We start from the raw sequence: 8,038 nt of genomic DNA, 5'->3' as shown, positions 1-8,038 counted from the left end.
TGTAAATCAATAGGGGTCTTGAAATACAGGAGGAGGGGAGACACACATCAGCTGTAATCAGACAGAATCTGAGGACATTATTCTGGGAGACCACAATCTTTTGGTTTCCATAGCAGTCTTGTCTTTTAAAAACATTAAAGTAGAAAATATTGCAGGCAAGGATCTTTTATAACTTGCCTGGAGCCCATATTTCTCTCAAAGATAAGATCCATTTAGATAGTGAACCATTTCATATTATGTTTTGGAGCTGTCAGATCCTTTCCTTGCCGATGTGATTTTTACCCTTTTGAATTCTTGTCAGGAGATGGTGGTCAGTTGTAGGCACAGAGTTTCACACCCTCCGTTTGAGAACAAGTAATATTGTTCAGTCGATTGAGCTGGGTTAAGACTTGTGCCGACCACTCTTATCATTTCTGTGGAGATGCAGACGAAAGGTTTGTCCACCCCCTGGCATGTCTCAGTTCGATACATTGTGCAAGGGAAAACGCTGAGAAGATACCACCAATCAACAGGTGTAGTTTAACTAACAATACTTATCAAGCTAAACGAATCATTGAATAATACTGTCTCGAATAAAAAATGTAAAACACATTCCACTGTCAGTACATGGGGAGATCTTGTGGAGACACCAGGGGAGGGTTGTGTTCTGCATTCCTCCAGTGCTCTGGTTTATAGTTTCTGCTCATGATGTCACTCGAGAATGAGTGCAGGGATTAAAGGAGCCAATTACTGATAAAGCTAATGTAAGGATCCTTCTGGGTCAGCTGTGCTCAGTGCAAGCTCGGTGATCGCTCTGGCCTGCGCAGTATCCTGCAGACACACTGGTGATGTGTGCTGTGAGAGCAGGATGCAGACTGTTTAAATTGTGTGGGAGCTTGGAGTCTAACGCGGGGGGACTACGTAGCACTAAAAAATTGTGACTACATGGGAGATGAAGGGTTTTTTCAGTGCGGGATGTTCAATTGTTCTGCCCTTTCAAACTTGTTTCCTTTTTACCTTGCATTTAATAATCCTATAAAACTTGAATTGTGAAAGAAAAAGACCGTAGTCATCCATGGTAATTTAAGGAAACTTTACATATGGAACAGCACCAAGTTGACAAAGAAATACACCACATTGCATCTGTTTTTCTTCATCCATGATCCTTGAAGTAGCAAACTCGTCTTACACAAGAAAGAGCATTTTACTAGTGCTTGAATGAAGCTATTGTTACATGTTCGGGGTGCCGTGTGAAGCATTGATCAGGGCAGGTACTGTCGTTCTCCGAGGACTCAGTCAAAGGCACCGCTTCATTTTTGTTTTTAATTTTGACTTCTTGAAAGCATTGCACAAGAGGGTTAGAGTTACTCCAAATCAAAAGCACATTAGACAGCCATTCAGTCCTGTTTCAATGACTTCAGCGCGAAGGATTCTCCGGGGTTGAGGGAAATCCCACTGTTTCACTGGGTCACGGTGCCGCACAGAGCGTGATTGTCCGCAGACCGCGGTGCCATGATGTCATCGGGTACGTGTTCCTGAGCTGGCATTCCTGAGCTGCCCACTCGCAGCCCATCAACGACCTGCATGGACCCTGTTGTGTGACAGGCATTGATTGAAGACTTTTACGGAGAAGAAAATATTTAATAGAAGGATATGTTAGGAAAAAGCTGTGAAAAACCATGACCTGAAAATGAAGTATACGATTCAAACCTATTTTATTATTGTTTTAATTTGTTCTGTGCTTCCTTGTGACCGTAGTTCTATGGTTTGTCTGTGCGGTATCCTGTCGTCTCCATCCTAACTCACCTCACCCTTCAGAGAGGAAATTGAAGTAAAGAGAGATGTACTGGCATCAGTTTATCCCCCAGAAGCTGACGTTGGCAAGCGAGGTGATGACAAAGCCTTGAAGTGTGTTGTGAAAATGCTCCTTTCTCTACAGTACCCTTTCTACACCTGCACGCACTGAAGGCTATTTCAACAGACGGTGGGAAACAGTGGCATTGCTACTGTGCAATTAAACAGATATACATTTATTTGATGGACCATAACTAGCCTGACCGTGTTGCTAACATCTGCACATTAGATAAGTAATTGGCCTGGTTGGAGAGAGAAGGAAAACTGGAACAGCTTCCAAAAGTCATCATAAGGTACCACCGGTTCACATGAGGTTGTCTGAACAAATGAATGGATTCAATGGTGAATTTTTTGGCAGCAGTTGGAGTAAGCCTAGACTGTTGAGGTTTATTTAAGAAAATATATTTAAAGAGACCCTTCTGTGCAGGTGGGGATCCACATAGATCCTTCTCTTAAAGTTAAATAAAATATACATAATAATATGGCCCGGGAGGACATCCTGTTGTTTTCACAGTGGCAGACTGTTTTAAAACAAACTTCCCCACAAGTACACCAGAAGAGGGTCCAACTCGCTTTGGCAAACTCTGCAATAAACGAGCGCCACGCCAAGTCCGTGTGAGGCCATGGTGAGAGGATGCCAAACAATAAGTGCACACACAAACCCATGTACGCCATAACAGAAATCTCTCACGAGCTTAGTGCTGGCTCGCAACATGTTGAAAGGAGAGGGGACGAAAACAATTGCTTAACAAATACTAATTGTTTAAAAATTACAAAATATGTGGAGGCAGGGATCACAAGTGCTGTGTTTCTCCAGCAGCCAGAAATAAAGATCCTTGGACCCTGTTCCCTCTCGGCCTCCTGGGGTCCCCCGCTTCTCTCCACTCGCCATTTAACCGGCGGCAAAAGTTTCCATCCAGAATATCCCCCTTTGTTCAGCGAGCCAAGAAACGCTTGTGCCACGAGAAGAGGAATCTCCTTCTTCGGACACCAGCCTTACAGCTCCCTTCCACAGAATTAGAACGATTTCCAGGACGTGCTCAACGATTTCCGGGAGCCGCGGGGCTACGGTTTTGGTCGACGGCTTGAAAATCCGCAGTAAGAAAATGAAGGCACGCCACTTACATTCATTTAAACTATCTTCTCGTCGACAGATTTACTTTCTGGCCACAAATTTGCATTGCATCACGCTGAACGTATTGCCTCTTGTTTGATTTCCTCACTATCTAATTCTTTCTCTTTACAGCCGACCGGATGATAATCAGATTTTTCCATATCTGACTTGTATTGTGTAGACATCTCGTCCAAAGTTCCCTACCCGAAGCTGCAAGATTACCGTGTCTCTCCTTAATGTTTAACAGGTTACATTTATGATAGCTTTTGGAATTGAGAAAAAAAATCTTAAAGTCTAGACATTCAAGAAAACAAATTAAACACACGGTTCTTGATTTAATCCAGACTTGTTCTCATCTGTTTAAATACATAGTTGTTTAAAAGGAGGAACACAAGCTTTAAACCGAATGTATTTGCTTAATTAAAAGCCTTATCGGCTGTCCTTCAAGGGAAATTCAGTTTATTGCTCAATAATAAATGATAACGCAGAATTGATTGTGCTCGGTACATGGAGCGTTCCTTATGTGTTTCTGTGCTGGTGGTATTATGGGATATATTTTGTACTCCAAGCCATTTTTAAATGTAATTAATCAATCACTCAACATCACTGAGGAGTAGATCGCGCTTTAGGAGATTAGAGGGAATCATACAATATGGAACAATAGTGTAACTGCCTCTCAGCTTTAGTTAAGTTTGTGACTATTTTTTTGGTTCCTACCTAAAATTAATAGGATATCGTAGAGGCGGAACTAATTAGCGCCATCCTTGTGTTCCGCACGTAATTAAAGGGGGCACAACATCTAAAGTGTAGAGCTAAAACATAGCATCGCAAGAGCTCTCCGAGCTAAGTAAATATTAAGAATGTAAAGATATCTAAATGTATATTATCCGAGTAAAGAAGACAAGGAAGAAGGCTTTTGAGATTTAGCCCCTCCTAAGTAGGAAGCAGCCTACGAGGTATGTTTCTTTTGTATCCAGTTGTCTGTGATATATTTCATGTGCATAGCTTGTGTTAACTAGTGTGTAACTATAACGGCACAAACTGTATTCAAGACATACATACATGCATTGTATTTATAATTTCCTTTTATTTTTTTTCTCTCTTTCAACCCAGTTCTCACGGGTTGACATGATATGTTGTTGAAATAAAACCCCGTTTTTTAACCAAGACCTCGTGCTTCGTGTTGACTACTGGAGGGAGCTACAGTGAGAGCTCGTCTGCTCCGCATGAGGAGGCGAGGAAGACGGCATCGGAGAGCGCGAGTCGTGGCTGGGCCGAGACATCTCCATCGCAGCGCGCGCCTTCACAGACGGCATCGGAGAGCGCGAGTCGTGGTCGGGCCGAGACATCCGCACATGACAGCGCGAGAAGAGGCAGCGCCCACGGAAGAATCAGGTTTCATAACGCAAATGAAGCTGTAATTCAGAGACATTAAGCGTTCTGGGCAAGAGAATGAGACATTTCTTTGCATTTCCCATTAGTTAATGTTTTGTTTACTTACCTTTTCTCAAATTGAAGTGGATTGATATTGCTACTGTGTTGATATTGTGTCTACTGATGAGTAGGATGTGAATATTAAGAACTATTAGTACCGAGAGTAAGGCAGAATTGGTCATATTTAGACTTAAAAGTGAATGGTTATTACTTAATGTGGTATATGTACAAGTTTAACTAAGAGTTAATATTTTTGGTTTGTTTAATTTCATTTGTGGTAATTTAAGATTTAAATAAGGCCATATATAACTATAACAAGTTATCAGGCAAGAAGACCATAGCTCCATAGATCACAAAGTGAGTGTTACTAGTCTTTGAGTACAGTTAGTACAGTTTTTATTTTGGAAAAAGCAAGTTAATTTAGCTGCAGAGAGTAATTTTTCTCCAAAGTAGTGTCAGTAGCTGCAAGTAATTAAAGGCTGACTATTCACATATCAGAGATTAAAAACAACTACTCAATTGAGCTTAAGCTAAGTTAAACATAACTTAGATTATTGTGAACAAGGTAATTTACTCAACTAAAAAACAAGTTTAGATTTAAACCAAACTAAAGCAAAATGTCAGAGTTTGAGCTTTTCTTTGAGAGTGACAAAGAGGGTGCAGGTGAAGACGCGCAGCAGCACTGCGCAGACATGCAACCACAAGCTGCTGAAGGCACAGGAGATAACCACACTTCCTCACAAGAGCCACATAGAAGCCAAAGGGTCCGCAGGTTTACGGAAAAGGGCCAAGAACTGCACGATCAGCAAGTAAGAAGATTTGCACACCGTTTCAGTGTGAGCTACGAGAAGTGGAAAGCTATCGCTAAGGATGCCAAACAAGCGCTGAGTGGACAATGCTCAAACAACCTGCTGCGTGACCACATCACTAAGATAAGCAATGCCTCAGATAATCTGAACGTTGTTTATGAAGATTTAAGGCACATTGACATTCCCGACCAAGACACACGTCGCAGAGCAGACACCTGCGAAGCAGTAACAAGAACAATCATCCAGACTGCAAAGGCTCTTCTAGACACAAGAGGGGGTGAAGAACAAAGAGTGAAATCAATAGAGTCTGTAATTGAAGCTGCAGCCTCAGACAAAGTAAGCGTCAACTCTCACCGCACCAAGTCGTCTGCTCATTCTCAAACTAACTCAAGAATAACATCCCGTTCAAGCCAGTCTTCTGCAAGACGAGATGCTGCTGCTGAAGTTGCTGCCAATGAAGCCACTTTAAAAGTACTGCTAGAGCAAGAACGTCATATCAAAGAACTTGAAAGACTCGAAACTGAAGCAGCCAATTTACGAGCTAATCAAGAGGCTGAAAATGCAGAAAGACAAAGGGTGCTGGAAGCCAAGCGCAGAGAACTAGAAAGATTGGAGACAATCAAGAAGCTAGAGGCTGCTAAGGCGAGACAGCAAGTATATGAACAAAGTGAATGCTCAGATGAAGAAATATTTGGGCTGCTCCATCAATGTGTCCCTCCGAAGGAGAATGAGGAAGTCAAGCATGAAAGTAGCCTATTGCAGCATCGCTCCCCACCTCACTCTCTGACACAACCAAAACAAGAAGACAATACTGCAGCTCTTGTTAGAGCATTCGCAGAGTCCATCAGTGCGAGTCGTCTTCCCGTACCTGAACCAACAACGTTCAACGGCGACCCACTCAGATTTAATGACTGGAAAGTCTCCTTTCAGACACTTATTGACAGGAAAAACATACCAGCTGAAGAGAAAATATACTATCTGCGAAAGTATGTGGGTGGACCAGCCAAAAAGGCCATTGAAAGCTACTTCTTGCTAGGCACAGAGTCAGCTTATTGTGCAGCGTGGACCATCCTAGAAGAGAGATATGGCAATCCATTCCTTATCGCCAAGGCCTTCAGAGATAAGCTTGATACGTGGCCCAAAATAAACTCTAAGGGGAGTGTGGAACTTCAAGAACTCGCTGACTTCCTTCGCAGCTGTGAGGCGGCCATGTCTCAGATCAGAGGTCTTGAAGTACTCAACGACTGCAACGAAAATCAGAAAATACTCTCTAAACTTCCAGACTGGCTGACCTCAAGATGGAATAGGAAGGTGATAGAAGTGGAAGAACAAAGTCACACGTTCCCAAGCTTTAGCCAGTTCGTCAAGTTTCTCACACGTGAAGCCAAAATCGCCTGTAACCCAATAACGTCCCTCCACGCTCTAAAACCAAGTGAAAATGAGAAGATCAAGGTTTCAAAGACAAGAGGTCATGGAGCAAAGGTATTGGCAACCAACTCAGACGAGAAAGCTGTTACCACAAGCTGTGTCTTCTGTGAGAAGGCAGGTCACAGTCTACACAAGTGTCGCAAATTTATGGATGAGACTATTTCAGAGCGAGTCAAGTTTGTTCAAGAGAAGAAATTGTGTTTCGGCTGTCTGAAGTTTGGCCATCGCTCGAAGGACTGTGAAAACAGAGAGATCTGCGATATGTGTGAAAAAAGACATTTAGCTTGCCTCCATGATAATCGCACCAAAGAAGAAATGATGTCAACACGGCTTAGTGGAGCAGGGAACAGTGGCAAGTCAAGGGAAAGGAAAATAGAGCGGCCACAAGATAGGGCAGCAAGATCATCACGTGAGTCAACATCCAACAGAGTTTTACAGAATGTTAAAGACACTCATACATCCACAGTCATTCCAGTGTGGTTGTCAGTCACAAGTGAGCCAGATCGTGAAGTTCTTGTGTATGCACTCCTCGATACACAGAGCGACACGACATTCATCCTGGAAGAAACGGCAAAGACTCTTCACACAAAGAAGGAACCAGTTCAGCTAAAGCTCTCCACAATGGCTTCAAGAAACACAGTTGTGTCCTGTCGGAAACTGACTGGACTACAAGTGAGAGGATTCTACTCAGACAAGATAATTCCTCTGCCAGTGACCTACTCAAGAGAATTCATCCCTGCAAACAGAGATCATATTCCCACACCAGAGACTGCAAAGGCATGGCCTCATCTGGAACACGTCGCAGACGAGATTGCTCCTCAACAAAGCTGCGACGTGGGCCTGCTAATCGGCTACAACTGTCCTCAAGCTCTTGTCCCAAGGCAAGTGGTGCCTGGTAAAGAAAATCAGCCCTTTGCTCAGAGAACAGACCTGGGCTGGAGCGTAGTTGGCTATGGCAACCCATGTCTTGACTATGGAGATGAAATTGGAATAAGTCACCAGGTCATCGTGAGGCAAGTGATGCCTGGTCTTCAGTCCTCTTCAAACCTCACAAGCGAAGTTCACTATGTCTGTAGAACTCAAGTCAAAGAGGTAGTCTCACCTGCAGATGTCATCAAGGTGCTGGAATCGGACTTTGTCGAAAGGTCTTTGGAGGACAGTCACATCTCTCAAGAGGATCTCCGATTCCTGTCAAAGATGGAAAGAGGCATCAGGCTCAAGGACAATGGTCATTATGAGATGCCACTGCCATTCAAGAATGAAAGACCCAACTTACCAGATAACATGGTGTGCGCCATCCACCGTCTCAGATGCCTAGAACGGAAGCTGAAAAGAAACAAACAGTACTACAAAGACTACAAGACCTTCATGGATGAGATCATAACACGTGGAGATGCAGAAAGGGTCCCAGAAGAAGACC

General features: G+C 43.2%; 1 long non-coding RNA gene across 1 annotated transcript; it reads left to right on the top strand.

Annotated features, from left to right (window-relative positions):
- Positions 1–3,615: 3,615 nt before the first annotated feature.
- On the top strand, positions 3,616–7,747 carry LOC136747688 (uncharacterized). Its single transcript, XR_010816536.1, has 2 exons — positions 3,616–3,903; positions 4,061–7,747. It is a non-coding gene; the product is annotated as an uncharacterized LOC136747688 (long non-coding RNA).
- The last annotated feature ends 291 nt before the right edge of the window (positions 7,748–8,038 follow it).

The sequence above is a fragment of the Amia ocellicauda genome, chromosome 4 (assembly GCF_036373705.1).
Source record: "Amia ocellicauda isolate fAmiCal2 chromosome 4, fAmiCal2.hap1, whole genome shotgun sequence".
Lineage (NCBI taxonomy): Eukaryota > Metazoa > Chordata > Actinopteri > Amiiformes > Amiidae > Amia > Amia ocellicauda.
The sequence above is the reverse complement of the archived record's forward strand: the minus strand, read 5'-3'. Positions and strand labels throughout refer to the sequence as shown.